The 15,192-nt window shown below is 39.6% G+C and overlaps 2 long non-coding RNA genes across 3 annotated transcripts; both read left to right on the forward strand.

The window, feature by feature from the left end:
- Window positions 1–551: 551 nt before the first annotated feature.
- On the forward strand, window positions 552–2,960 carry LOC129348506 (uncharacterized). Of its 2 annotated transcripts, none has more exons than XR_008601053.1 (3): window positions 552–659; window positions 1,812–1,902; window positions 2,125–2,960. It is a non-coding gene; the product is annotated as an uncharacterized LOC129348506 (long non-coding RNA). The 2 variants fall into 2 exon arrangements; XR_008601052.1 differs by having other exon boundaries at window positions 570–659; window positions 1,063–1,902.
- A 1,767-nt stretch (window positions 2,961–4,727) lies between these two features.
- On the forward strand, window positions 4,728–14,878 carry LOC129348508 (uncharacterized). The gene is made up of 3 exons (XR_008601055.1): window positions 4,728–5,124; window positions 9,073–9,205; window positions 12,340–14,878. It is a non-coding gene; the product is annotated as an uncharacterized LOC129348508 (long non-coding RNA).
- Window positions 14,879–15,192: the final 314 nt, after the last annotated feature.

Here is a 15,192-nt window from a genome sequence, read left to right on the forward strand (position 1 = left end):
AACATAAACTTGATCAAAAATTAATTTACTTATGGGGTGCCTGAAACTCCTACAACAAACAAACCAAAAAAAAAAAAGAAACTCCTACAACAACCATTTGAGAACTAGCAATGCAAACATTATCAGTGAAACATAGAGCAGAAAATATACCTCCTTTATCAATTAATATCTCCAATTTAATTACATAATAATGCACAGCATTTCACAGGCAATCTTCTTCTCTGTTCGCAGTTGCCTGCTAATCTTGATTTGGAAGTAGAGGCTCGAGGAAATGGACAAGGAATACTAGAGGTATTATCACGATACATAAGAATGGACTTGTAGAATGTTGTAGAATGGCATGAATGGAGTATGGGGTTACTAACCAAGACTGACCTCATTCGAGTCTCACGTTCATGGCGTGCTGAAACCGCAACAATCCATTCTAAATGTATTTCAGAAATATCACAAAGACCTTGCCGCTAAGGGCTTTGTTTATGAGTGCAATACTTATACGCTACTGTCTGCTTTTCCTCTTATGTTTGTTTGTTGTTTGTTTTCTTTCCAGTACAGGGGAAGACGACCACGGGTTGTGACCTATTACAATCAGCTGCATGAGGTGGAAGAGAAAATGCCCTGCAAGCACTTTGATCTCAACGTCACTTTTGAAGGATCCAGCGGTAGATCAAATTCTCACACTATATCACATATTTTACACGACGTCCTTCAGACGGGTGACAAATTAAAGCAAATGCACTTTAACAAAAAAAAAAAAAAAAAACAAAGCATTTTGACTGCTGACCTGAGTAAATTTAGTAAATTGAATTTATAAAACACTCGCGTACAATCTCTTAAAATACATACGTTTTGCATACATCACAATGCAACGACTGTGTGTGCTCATCTTCAGGGACTTTTCTGTTCGTATTATTTTTGTTAAGATCAAATGAATACATTATTGTTAAGATCAAAATAACACGTTGGAGCATAATTACATCAAATACACTATTACATACGCTCTAGCCCACCATATAATACATACAGCTGTACATTAATTAATGCTTTGCTGCTGTCCCGGACCAGAAAAGCCTCCAGCAGATGTAGAAAAGTCAGACAAGATCAAGTAGTTGTTGTTGTTATACGTGTACACGACTGTGCAAAATGTTAGATCGGCAGCAGTATCGACTACCTTATTACAAATTGCAGGGCACAGTTTCACAGCTTTGGGTAGTTCAAAATATCTTGTGCCAGTTCCTCTGTGGACTGACACTCTGTACATTATCTGATAGGTACTTTATTCATTCCCTTAGGGAGATTCAAGGTATGCATGAGCTCACGTGTTACATAGAAGATAGAGGGCCACTGTGCCAATGAGCATGCAACAGACATCCCAAATCTGCCTAAAATGCTGGTATTTACAGAGGTGAGCTTAAAAAACTGTTAATATTTACAATAAAGTGCAAATCGGTGTTATTTGCAATAAAAATAGAGCATGATAAGAGTTCATAATACAATAAATATAGCATTTGAAGTACAAACGATGTCAGAGCTCTGTGGAAGAACATCTGTTGGTCTGCAGATGCAGGTACATCTGTTAGTCTGCTGCTGCGGGTAGTTCTTCATGGATTCTTGGTGTGCCTCAGTAAAGACCGATTCCTCTGGTTTTTCTTTCAGACTCATTTTAAAATGCTGCTGCTCACATGCTCAAAGACTTTAATCTGATCAGTGACTGATTGTACGTTATGCCTTTACATGAACAATGTGACAGCAGCTGATTATAGTCGTATAGTCATCGTGCCCTTTGTCAGTGCTGTTCTTTTTCTCATTCACAGCAGGGCTCTAGGACCCGGAGACGTCAGGATGGTGGTTCTTGATATCAGTCTACCAACTGGATTCACCCCAGAAAACTCTGACCTGGAGATGGTAATCACCTTCTAGTGCTGGTGCAGAAAAATCTGAAAGCTTGTGTCAATGGCTGTATTTAAGTGTCTTTAAAATGAATGTAGTATTTTAAATAAAAGTTTGTAAAAAGTTTACTACATCATGATAATGACCTTCTAATGGATGAGACACGAATGATCGCATGTTTAGGACGGCGGCGTTGCTAACTAGCTAACAGCTGACTCTGTTTATGTGTGTGTCCAGCTGTCCAATTCAGTGCATCGTTACATCAGTAACTTCCAGATTGTAGACAACCTGAGTGACAGAGGCTCCCTGATCATTCACCTGTTCAAAGTAACATCACTGTATTTATAATTATTATTCTATATCATATCATTTTATGTTATTCATATGCTTTTCTTTTTTTTCCCAAGAAGCAGGTTTCTCAATGCTCAGTAAATAAGTCATTATGACCACAGTCAACAATCTGAGTCAGTTTTAGGCTATTACACAAAACCGGCTTATTGGTACCAAAGCCACGGTTCAGAACTCAGACTTGCTAAATCGGTGTTGGTGTCGTGCAGTGTAGGGCTGCAGCCGGAGTACTGACGATAGTTAGCAAGAGAGATCATATTTCTCCTATGCTGGTTTCTCTTCATTGGCTTCCTGTGAAATGTAGAATAGAATTCAAAATCCTTCTTCTGACATATAAAGCTCTAACAACCAATCTCCATCATATCTTAAAGACCTGATGGTACCATATTATCCTAGCAGAACTCTTCGCTCTCAGACTGCAGGCTTACTTGGAGAAGCGACCTGTAACTTCTATCTAAAAGTAGAATGGGAGGCAGAGCCTTCAGTTATCAGCTCCTCTCCTGTGGAACCAGCTCCCAGTTTGGGTTCCGGAGGCGGACACCCTCTCTAATTTTAAGACCAGGCTTAAAACCTTCCTTTTTGACAAATCTTATAGTTAGGACTGACTGGGGGACCCCGAGGGGGTCAGCTGGAGTCTTCCTCTTGGACGTCCCTTAGTTCTGCCCCTAGTTCTGCTGCTACAGGCCTAGGCTGCTGGAGGACCTCTCTGGATGCACTGAGCCCTTCTCTATCTAGCATTATATACAAGGTATACAGAATATATATACCATTATTGCATGACACTCACTCTGTTTCTCCCTGCGTCCTTTCTCCGAGTGTCCCTGATCCCAGAGCTGGATGCTTCAGATCTGTGGCGGTTCTCCCACCAACTGGCCTAATCTCCATCTGTGGGATGCTGCTGCTGCTGACCTTCCTCCAGCCCACTGCTTCCAGCTGCCCATTTCCATCAGTCTACTCTGCATCACCCTCACTACACTTGATTTGCTCGTCTACATATTTTTGAATTTACCACCAGCTATATATGTAGTATATTTAATGCCAGAGCCATACACCGTAGCAGTAAACTATAATCAGTTTCCAGCCCCGAGGGATATATGCGCAGATTTTTTTAAATACCATGTAGAAGACTATATACAGGAAGATGAGGTATCAGTTCTTGCACGTAGATATACAACAGTCCTTTATTACTCCCCAGGTCGGGGGAAATTTCCAGTGTTAGAGCAGCAAAAATCTTTCAGAGCAGCACTAACTACAGTTTGCTACAGTAAAGATAATAATTATAATAACAATGATATATATACAAGAATGAAAAATGAATAAATACCGTATTACTACACTATAAGTGACATCAGCATAAAGTGGCTTGTGGAATACATGTAATTGTAAAAGTGCAGAAAATGCCAGCAGTGCAAGGAGTTGTGGAGATTTTCTCAAAACAGGTGAGTCCCGTGAATATGACCAAAATATGAGATAAAACTACCAGAAACATGTACAAACGACCAAAATATGATTGCTTGACTAATGTCTCGGTGTTGTTATGATTATTGATCGGTTGCAGGGACAGAGATTTGTGTCTGAGTTCTGCTGTCATCTAATCGCCTCTCATGTAAGATCGTGTCACAGGAGGGGCGCTACTGACCCTCTTGTGGACACAGGCGGGTAACTGACACGACATTATTACTAACTGTATAGCTGGCGACATTCCAGGTGAGCAGCACTTCCTGTTCATCTTCAACGTAAAGCATCTTTCTTTATTGTACATTCTTATGTCAAAGTATTACTAAGCGATTTTGGTTCCGATTCAGAAGGGATCTCCGGTGTAAACCAAGTCGTATTTGACGACAGCCAGCCTCTCCACTTGCTCCGATTACTTTTGTTGTCAGTCCGTGTTCAGTCCAAAAGAAATGAATCCACAACGTAGCTAATCGACAATCTATCAGCTGGTCGGGATGGCAGCGTTAGCGAGTAGCGCTTATCAGAAGCTAACACTTCCGGTCACGAATGCATTTGTACATTACCTATAACGTGTTCATTTTTTGAACGTATAGTGACAACAAACACAATTTTGAGGGAGTCGACAAGCTAGTGGTCCTTAAATAGATTTTGTTTCATACTGCAGATTCTTCTGAGTCTCACAAAACCACGTTTTAGCCTAAGAGCATTACGATAGTTTTACGTTGAAACAGGAAGTGCTGCTCATCTGTACTGTCGCCAGCTTTGCCTCAAATAATAATTAGTGTCGTTACCGCCTGTGTCCGCCAGAGGGGCAGTAGCGCCCCCTGCTCTGATAAGGATAAGGATAAACTTTATTGATCCCACAGTGGGTAAAGTTCACCGAGCTGCTTCACTGAGAAGAGTCTTTTAGTTTTCAGATAATATGATGGCGAAGAAAATGTGTTACTGCAGTAAAGATTCCCACTGAATTATTATTTGATCCATGATCGAGAGCACTCAGTTCTTCTCCAGTTTGTTGCTGCTGTCGGGGTGAACAGGTGAGCTCCAGGTGAACAGGTGATGTCAGCAGCAGGTCAGTCTGTGATTGGAGCAGTAAAACTCATCTACATGAAATTAAATGTTATGCTAATGTAGATGCACTCATGTGACATAAAGTGGACTAGGTTTAGAGCCAGGATTTTTAACTTTTGTATCTCTGTGTTCCCCCCGCTGATCTGAGCAGGTGGTACGTTCCACTCAGACACACTTGACGGGGTCAGACCACCAACACACAAGCCCCACCGCTGCAGTTTATTTAACCTTCAAGTAGCTTTATCGATCTTTTCATGGTTTCTTCATCTTTGAATGAATATTTTTGGCACTAAATGTGAACTTTTTAAACGGACTCTGCTCGTCAGATGGAGGAACGTCAGGGAGTTTTGTTGGAAGATTCAGGTGAGAGGAAACAGAAGTAGGATGTTAGACAGGACTGATCTGCTGTCCTGTCTTCATCAGACACTGATGCTGTGGCTGAACGTCAGGGTCAGATCAGATCAGCAGCACCTGATGTGCATCAAGAAACATCATGTTTTCTTGATGCACATCAGGCTCCAGGTGGTTAGAATATACTCGACTTGTTCATTTAAAGTGTTTTCCTCAAAACTCGACCAGCTTCATTAGAGTAAATCGTCATGATGTCGTGGTCAGATAATACCAAAGAGGAGGTTTGTGCTTTCTCTGCTTGAGGCTTAGAGCAGTTAAAAATAACAAATTTGAAGTTCTTACAAATGAATAATTAAGAACAATCTCATCTGTTGTCAATCATGTTGGCACCGTCTGCAAAGATGAAGGCAGATAGAAGCACAAATGGGTGGTAATCAAGAAACATATTACCAAAAAAGATCACTAGAATTAAGCACAGGTTATTTTTTGATGATGTTGAAATCACATTGTGAAAAAAAAACTCAGTTAAATTTTGATGATGCTATGAAAACATGGTAATTTAAGAAAAATAGAAGTACATCTAATGAATCACTGTAACCAAGAACAGAGTTGAGGAGCTTGTATTTTGAGAATTTGTAAGTTTGTGTGTCAATAATTCATGTATGTTAGTATATTGTCCAAAAAGGAATTAAAACGTCACTGTTTTGGTATGTCGCCTTAACCCATTCATGCATGATTATGATAACCTCAGTCAGGATTTTGTTTTCCCCCAATTGTTTTTATTCATCTTTAGGCATGAAAAACAAGGTTTGAACTTTATTTTATTTCAACCCATTTTTCTAAAAAATATATTTACATGTCCACTGAGATGGCCACCATGCATTTTTGCTCTAGAAATATGGATTTAACAAACAAATGGATAAAATGATATACAGTGTAATTGAACTGTGAAATGTGATGTGAACTATAAAATAAAATAATTGATGCATAAATAATTCAAACAGCATTGAGGGATTCCACTCTCCTGTATAGATTCCCAAGTCTCTCAGATGACATATTTTCAGAACAGCAGCAGTAATAGCCTAATTGTGGCCAATGAATTGTAGTTTGGAATATAGCTGGTGATGCATGATGTGCACTTTAGTGGACATGAGATTAATCATAATTGCCTCCCAATATAACATCAATATTTGGAAAATTTTGCAATTGTATAACTACTTAGATGTTCCTCAGTGTCACCATATTTTTCTTTCCTGCAAATGTCTCTTTTTTATAGAAGGCTTGAACAAAAGAAAATGAGCTACTTGGTGTTTCTGGCTGCCTGCCGGCCATCTTGGTTTGACTCTCTTTTTTTTTTTTTTTTTTTTTAAAGAATTTGCAATGGCTAGCCAATCACTGGCAGTGGAAGAAATGATGCAATAGGATCCACTGTAGTGGCTGATGTCCAACTATGCCATCAAAACTCATGCACATACAAGAAAACAGCTTTAGAAGAGCTGCACACTGTCATGACCTCTATGCATGGAAGGGTTAAAGGCATCAATAATGAACACAACACAAATAAATTGCTATCATATTACAATTCTGCATAATACACAGTGGAGAATCACAGTGATATTGTAATAATTGAAGGTATTTTTCTGCTGTTCTATCAAAAGTTGTCAGGAGAGGCAAAGAATTCTAAACTAAATAGTTACAGAGAAGAGGGGGAGAAATAAACTGATTTCAGAATGACGGAATGAGATCTGTAACGAATGAAACACAGGTTTCAGGTAGTTTAGCTCCGCCCACTAAGACTGTCTCCGCCTGTCTTCTCTAACGTCCGCAGTTGAGACATAAACTCTGACTTGGTGACACTCAGACTCCCACTGGACTTTCCATTCAATTTACACATTTCTTCATATATGTATAAACACACACACACACACACACACACACAGATAAAACTAACAGAAATACATATATATATAATATGACCAACATATGACAAAAAAATACCACAAATATGAATAAAATGACCAAAATATGAGATGAAACTACCATAAATATGAACAAAATGACCAAAATATGAGCTAAAACTACCAGAAATATGTACAAAATGACCAAAATACGATTGGTTGATAATGTATCAGTGTTATTATTGATTATTGATGGGTTGCAGGGACAGAGATTTGTGTCTGAGTCTCTGCTGCCATCTACTGGTCCATCAACAACATGACTTTTCCCAGATTTAATCCCAGAGTCCTGACTTGTTAGTAGAATGATGAAGAGGTCAGAGGTCACAGCATGCAGTGTAAAAGTTCCAGAGAAGACATTAACAGCAGATTGTGAATTTGTAATAGTTCCAGCCCCAGCCCGAGCGTTCATTTGTTTGCATCTATTGCACTACAGCTAATGTATAACAGCTCAATTTTTAGTGATGTATTTGAGCTAATGTATTATACCTACCGTGGGGTGGCTGTGGCTCAGGTGGTAGAGCGGGTCGTCCAATGATCGAAAGGTCGGCGTTTCGATTCCCACTCTGTCCTAGTCATGTGCTGTTGTGTCCTTGGGCAAGACACTTTACCCACCTGGCCTCCAGTGCTGCTACTCACACTGGAGTATGAATGCGTGTGAATGTTGGTGGTGGTCGGAGGGGCCGTAGGCGCAGATTGTCAGCCACGCTTCCGTCAATCTGCCCAGGGCAGCTGTGACTACAAACATAGTTTACCACCGCCGAGTGAGAATGTGTGAGTGAATGAATAAAAATAATATAAATCTTCTTGGAATCGTCCACTTCCTGTTTGTCAAAGTGGCCTTCTACCTGGACAGGTTTTGTTGGAGCTCATGGAACAAACATTTTGGGTAAGTGCACTTTAATATGGATGGATGACACTGAATTAGAGTCTGTTTTAATGAGACTGAGTTAAGATGTGTAGCTCTGTCGTTAAATAGTAAATTATTTCTCAGAATTCACAGAGAAAGTCTGAAATGTTTGCTAGGTTAGCGTCCCACATGTTCTTTGGCTCAGCTAAAGCTAACTCTCTCCAACTTCTGGATCTCTTGAGTTGCTTGTTGTTAAAATATCTTGCTAGAGGTGCTGAAGCTAAGAAAGTCTGAGATGTTTGTTCAGAATAAGCTCATTCTCAAGTCTTATCTGAACTGTCCTCTTTTGTTTGAACTTTCCCTGAACTTAGGAGTTAATGACAGAGCAGCACATCCAGACTCAGTCTCATTTATGTAGAGATTAATCTTCAGTGTCATTCATTGATGTTAAAGTGCAGTTTTTCAAATGTTTGTTGCACATGCTCCCGACTAAACCAGTCCAGGTGGAAGACGATGTGAAGAGAAAGCTCCAGAGGATGAATATCACACATTTACATTGGAAATTAATGTCCTTTAATTAGACATTGTCATGCAAAAGTTGGATTTCCCCTTAATGATGTTCAAATCTTTGTTGAGTGTTTTGTTGATGTTGGTTTCTAAATGTTTTTTGACACTCGGCCCCAAAGATTAAAACCTTTTACGGCTCACAAGCTGCAACAAGTCACACATTATCAACTATCTTTCTGACTAAACTAAGATTAAAAAGTGAAAAACTGCCTGATTCCTGCATCATGAATGTAAATCTTTTTGTTTTTTATGACAGTAACCTGAATATATTTGGGTTTGACATTTTATAAACCATAACAAGAAATGAATTAGTGGAGAAAACAATCAACTGATTAATGGCCAAAGAAAATGTGTTTTCCAACATATATGGCTGAATTACTCCAACATTACAAGATACATACAGTTTTAATTCAATTTATTTATATAACACCAATTAGAGGTCAAATTGTCTCAAGACACTTTATTTTTATAGTAAGAAATTTAAACCTCTTGACTAATCCAATTTATATATTTATATTCTACCCAACATCCTGGACTAATGTCAGAATGTTTTTTCTTCTTTACAAGCTGCTCTGTGTCTTTGTTCAGGTTGAGAGGACTTTGGTTATTGAGGCTGCAAGATCCACCATCATCAAGTGAGGTTCAGTACACCATGGTCAACCACGGAATGAGCATCGACCGGCGTCACGTCATGCTTCTTGCTGATCTTATGTCCTATAAGGTATGAAACATTGCTCTCTCTCCCCGTGTGCGTTCATGAGTGTGTGTGTGTGTGTGTGTGTGTGTGTGTGTGTGTGTGTGTGTGTGTGTGTGTGTGTGTGTGTGTGTGTGTGTGTGTGTGTGTGTGTGTGTGTGTGTGTGCGTGTGCGCACACACACACTCACTACCGGTCAAAAGTTTTAGAACACCTAAATGTTTCCAGTTCTGTATTGGAAAGTATGCATGTTCATGTCTCATTGTACTCTGAAATGAAAGCATAGAACACATAAACAAATGATGTTCAAAAAAACCTATTTAGAAACCAAAATGTATTCTAAACTATTGACTCATCAAAGTAGCCGCCTTTGCCAGATACAACAGCTGAACACACTCGTGGCATTCTTTCCACAATAGAAATCAAATATTCTTCAGAAAGTTCTTCCCAACCCTGTTGCAGAAGTTCCCATAAATGTGTGGCACTTGTAGGTTGTTTTACTTTCACTCTTCTGTCCAATTCATCCCAAACCAGCTCCATGGGGTTGAAGTCTGGAGACTGTGCTGACACTCCCATGTTTTCAAGCTCATCGTCTGGTTCTTTGTTCCTAAAGTAGTTCTGGCAGAGCGTGGACTGATGTTCTGGGTCATTATCTTGCTGTAGGATAAACCCCTGACCAGAGGGTTCTGCATGGTGCTGCAGAATGCTGTGGTAGCTGTTTAGGTTAGGGATGTGGAAGACAGATCCTTTAATAATGACTGGACTGAAAAGTAGGCATTTATCATGCCAACCTTCCGAAATGCGTCACCTGTATGCCTCATTTGCAACGAAACTGTTGCTGTTGCAAAAGAATATAATCTGCGCCGTCACCACAACACTAAACATACAAATTTCAAGGATTCATATCCTGAGCAGTCAGAGGCCCGTCAGAGAAAAATGGCCACATTGAAATCTGCCTGCACCCGTACAAATGGCATTATTACTCGAACTTTAACTGATCAAGAGAGAGTAAGGTGTGCATCTCTGCAGGCTGCCTGGGTGCTTTGCAAACATAACCGGCCTTTCACGGAAAGTGAGCTTTTAAAGGAGAGCATGGTCACCGTTCTGGAGGAACGGTGCCCCCGACAAATCCATGGACAGAGTTATTGCATCTGTCAAACAAATGCCTCTCTCTGCTTCAGCTGCTGCACGTCGTGTCCACGTCTTGGCAGAGCATGTCCAGCCAGCTGTCATTGACGGGATCAAGGAAGCCAAATACATTTCACTGGCTATTGATGAGTCCACTGACAACACAGATATTTCACAGTTGTGCGTTTTTGTCAGACACTTTGATGGCAAAGATTTCCGAGAGGAGCTGCTGGCATTGCTTCCGCTGGAGGACAACACCACAATTCTCCACAAACGTAGTGAAAATGATGCCATTGGACGAGGCGTCCATTCAGAGCGAGCTGGCTGAAATCCAGGCTGCTCTCCATGGTGCTGAAAGCCTGAGCGCATTCTGGATGTCTTGTCCCGAGGACTATGGCACATTGAAGACGCTGGCTATGTATGTGCTCACCATGTTGGGTTCAACCTACACCTGCGAGGCTGCGTTCTCCAAGATGAACTCGATAAAAACACACGAGAGGAACCGACTGTCAAACCAGTCTTTGGAGGACTGTTTGCGCATAAGTCTGACAGCGGCCAAGCCTGATGTGAAAAAGTTGGTGTCAGAGGGGAAATGTAAGTTCAGCCATTAAGCAGTGTGAGGAGCCCATTTCAGCCTTGTGATCTGAAATCGCTATAGCCCACTTAACGTTTTATTTGATGTGCGAACGTTATTTGTGACCTGTTTTGTTCTGGTACCAGGTTAGTATTTATTTACCATGCTATTTTAAGTTATGCCAGTTGGTTTTCCCTCCTTTTTTTGTCCTGAGAAGTCTACTAGTTTGAAGCTTGTTGTTGAGACTTTGAAATAAAAACCAAATGTTAAGTAAGGGCATGAGGAAAAGTTATGTTAAAAAAAAAAAAGAACTGTGTGAAACAATAAATGTTAAACAGTGCAGCGAGTCTGTCCTCATTTCGGAATGTAGCCTAAATAGAGTCATAAATGGTGGGGATTACTGATAGTTAAGAGTCTCAGTTATTGTTGTTTTCAGTTGCTTTAATAGTGTGGACCGCATGATATTTTCTCTTTGATCCTCACAATTTTGGAATCCAGTCGGGGGCCGGATTGGACGGTTCGGCGGGCCGGATTCGGCCCGCGGGCCGCCAGTTGATGATCACTGCTCTATATAGTTAGCCTCCTATTACTTTTGGGGTCAGTTTGACTCCATTCAATCTTTAAAGTCTCTAAATAAATGATTGACGTTTTTTTTTTTTTTTTTTTTTTTTTGCTTCATATTTAATGACGTTTCTTAATTTGATGAGGACGACTGGGTAAACATAAAATGAACATGATGATATGTTTTCAATGTCCTGTACACATATTATACGCATCGGTGTCCTTTGTTTTAGCTGTATAAAACAGCTATCAACATTTTACACACATTTGTGTTGGTTATTTTGGATGATATTGAGGTCAGCACAATATGCACTTCTATAATCTTCCAAATGCTTCAAGGCCTTGCTGTAACACCCGTATGGCTCAACGTGTTACGCGGGTGACGCATGTACAGAGCTGGCCCCCCGACGCAGCGGCCCGGGTTCGATTCCCGCTCGCGGCCCTTTGCTGCATGTCTTCCCCCAACTCTTCTCCCCTGTTTCCTGTCTCTATCTCACTGTGCCTAAATAAAGCCGATAAAAAGCCAAAAAAATAGCGTTAAAAAAAAAAAAAAGATTTGAATTTACTTTTGTAAATTTTACTTTGTTGTTAGTAAGTTGCTGCCACTTACAGCAGTGTTGACAGGCTTTTTTGAGAAAATGCAGTCATAGTCTGTTCATCACACCCGTGTTTAATTTGAATAAAGGATAAAAGAAGCACTGTAATGCTTTGTATTTCTTGTTCCCATTTTTACGCTCTGAACATAATGAACCATGATCTCAAAGCTGAGTGTGTGTGTGCCCAACAGTGATTTTTGTGTACTGCTACACCCTTACCTCTTCCTGTGTAATTCAGTAGCATTTGCCATTTATTGTCCTCTTGCACTGCTGTGACTGACACTTTGTTTTTTGCTCCATAGGACCAGACCTGCTGGGATCTGTACAGATGTCTTGATGAGGGTGGGAGTGGTTTCAGTAAAGGAGAGCTGGATCAGTCTACAAACACATTGTTGTAACCAGTGTGGGAAATCTTTCAGGCAGTCAAGTTATTTGAAACGTCATATGCTCATCCACACGGAAGAAATTAGTTTTTTCACTGTGATATTTCCTCATGTTTGACAAAGTGGTTATTATCTTAACTGTGAAATAAAAGCCCTCCTTAAACGTTATTTAATCTAGTCTCATTTTCAAAAGAGGCCTGAGAACAACAGACATTCCAATAAACTACCCTAGTTAGTAAAGTGAAACTAAATCAATCGTATTTTTAACTATTGTAACCAAACCTCCACTGCCATATTAGAACAGGATATGCTTTTATTTCTAAAACATTGCCAATGATTTTGACAAATCATTCTGTGGTTTTATTTGAGAAAGTTGTTGCCCCAGCATTGTCCTACAGGGGGCAGTTGTTTTAAAACTACATTTGTCTTCCATGTGTCACCATTTGCTTGCATATTTCATAAACATCACAATCACTAATTTCCAACTCTATACTGATGATATTTTCCTGGTTTTCTTAGCTGGCTGGAGATGAATTTTTGCATCCCTACCCTGATTGTCATTATCGAGGCTCGCTTTTTCCCCTAACATTCTCCCACAACGGGAGTGTTTGACCTTTAAAGTCACAGTTTCTTCTACTGACCGGCACCTTTGTGATTAATCCTTGCAGCTCTACTGCATGATCTACTGTTTGCTTTACCCCGTTAGTCATTCTCTACTAACACTGCAGTTTCTGCTGCTGCTGGTTTTCAACAAATTCCAGGAGAAGAACATACATTACTCCCATTCACGTCTCCCTGTGATTTACTATTGATTTAGCTGATTTAGCTTTAAAGCACAGCATGCTCCCCTTCTGTCTTCCGTTAGGCTCTGCTAAGCCTCCTGGCTGCTGAAGCTTCTTACCTGAGCATTGGTTTGGAAAAATAAGTAAATAAAGTCCAAGGACTCACCTATGTGGGCCCCTCAAAATTTTTCATTATCACTCCCTGTTTTACCTCTGCTATTTTTTTCGTCATGTTTTTTAATGATTTATTCAGTGTTATTGTATAACTTTGTTTTTCAAAGCGGTGTCAGTGTTTTAAAGCTTTATACCCATGGGAGATGACTTTTAATGTGTTTTTCATCCCACCAAACAGAGGTGGGATATTTGTATGCATTGCACTTATCAGCCAGGAATAGAGCTAAAGATGAAATAACCCAGGTTTGACTGCTCTCTCAGTAAAAAGTATCTTTCTGTACAAACTGTCTCTTAATGTTAAATGAATGCATTTAACTTGCATATGAACTGTTCCATCAGTCGCTTTGGTTTGACATCAAACAAACAGTTTATTGCCATTTCAAAATGAATGCATCCCTTTCCATTTGACAAACAAAGGAAGTTTTTCTCTCAGCAAAATATAGGCTTTGTTATAATAATAATAATAATAATAATAATAATAATAATAATAATAATAATAATAATAATAATAATAATAATAATAATAATAATAATAATGATCAACCCAAGAGCTGAATAACAGGTGGAGAAGGATTTACCAGTGCAGAAAAATCTACAAAAAAAAACAAAAAAAACAAAAACAAAAAAACCAAGGAGGACAAGCACAAATTCTTTGGACTTGCTTGGTAACCAACTACAGAGCAGGTGGTGGGATAGTAGGCTGAAGCCTGGAGGCTGAAATCACCAAAATGTGGGCAGAAAAAAACACATGCGCCGAAAGCTATCCAGACCTTGCGACGGGGACATGCTTAACGTAATTCAAAAAACTAACAAAAACAAGGAGTGAGCTAGAATAACAGAAATGTTAGCATGCTATTCTAATGTAGCAAGCTACAGGACCGATTCAGGGCATTAACTTACTGTTTACATGCTGCCAACAACATGGACTGCACTCACATTTTGCTGAATGATTTTGTGGAGGTTGATCAGAACAATTTGATGCCTCATCTCATTTCCCAGTTTGTACGTCCGCAATCTGAGGAGTCAAGGCAACAGGCATTTCATTTAAATGAGACATCTTTGCCCTGGAGCTGTTGTTTTAATGTGGCATCAGTTAAACACAACGCAGCTGCATCATCTGTCTATTGTTTTGCTATAATATACCCCTGTTATACATTCTACTATTTTAAGATCCCTGTCAGGAGCAGAAAAGTGTTCATGATAACTTACAATACATAATTACTCATAATTCAATTCACAATGTGGCAACATGTAACAAGAACGTACAGATGATATCCTTTCATTATTTAGCAAACACTGGCGGTGAAGGATAAAAGGCATAACATACAAAAGAGTACTATACAAACAAAGAGTGACAAGTATTCTGGTGAGATGAGCCTAGAGCCAGAAGTAGTGTGCATGATAACTGTCTTCCATTCAGTTAAGTGTTGGGTTGAATATGAAAAGGCTGTTGTAGGAGTATGTTTTGTTCAGCTTATTAAAACTCCTCTTGGTCAAACACACATCCAGCTCTCACGCTTTTCTGCCTATTTCTTGCATTGTTTTAATTCCTGATTCCATTTGAATATAAAGATAACAGCACGATCTCTAGGTTTAAACTAATCTACACTGATGTCCAGGCAGTAGTCTGTGTTTTTTAGCCATGCATTCAATATGATTCTATGGATTAAAATGTTGCTCTTTCAGTCGCTCCATTTTGGTCTTGTCTGAAATCCCATTGGATAGATTGTCCAGTGAAATTTTGTAAAAGCATTTATGGTTCCCAGAGGATGATTCCAAAAAACTGTGGTGATTCTTTGTGCCAACAGTAGTTTGG

Source organism: Amphiprion ocellaris, unplaced genomic scaffold (genome assembly GCF_022539595.1).
Source record: "Amphiprion ocellaris isolate individual 3 ecotype Okinawa unplaced genomic scaffold, ASM2253959v1 Aocel_unscaffolded306, whole genome shotgun sequence".
Taxonomy (NCBI): Eukaryota; Metazoa; Chordata; class Actinopteri; family Pomacentridae; genus Amphiprion; species Amphiprion ocellaris.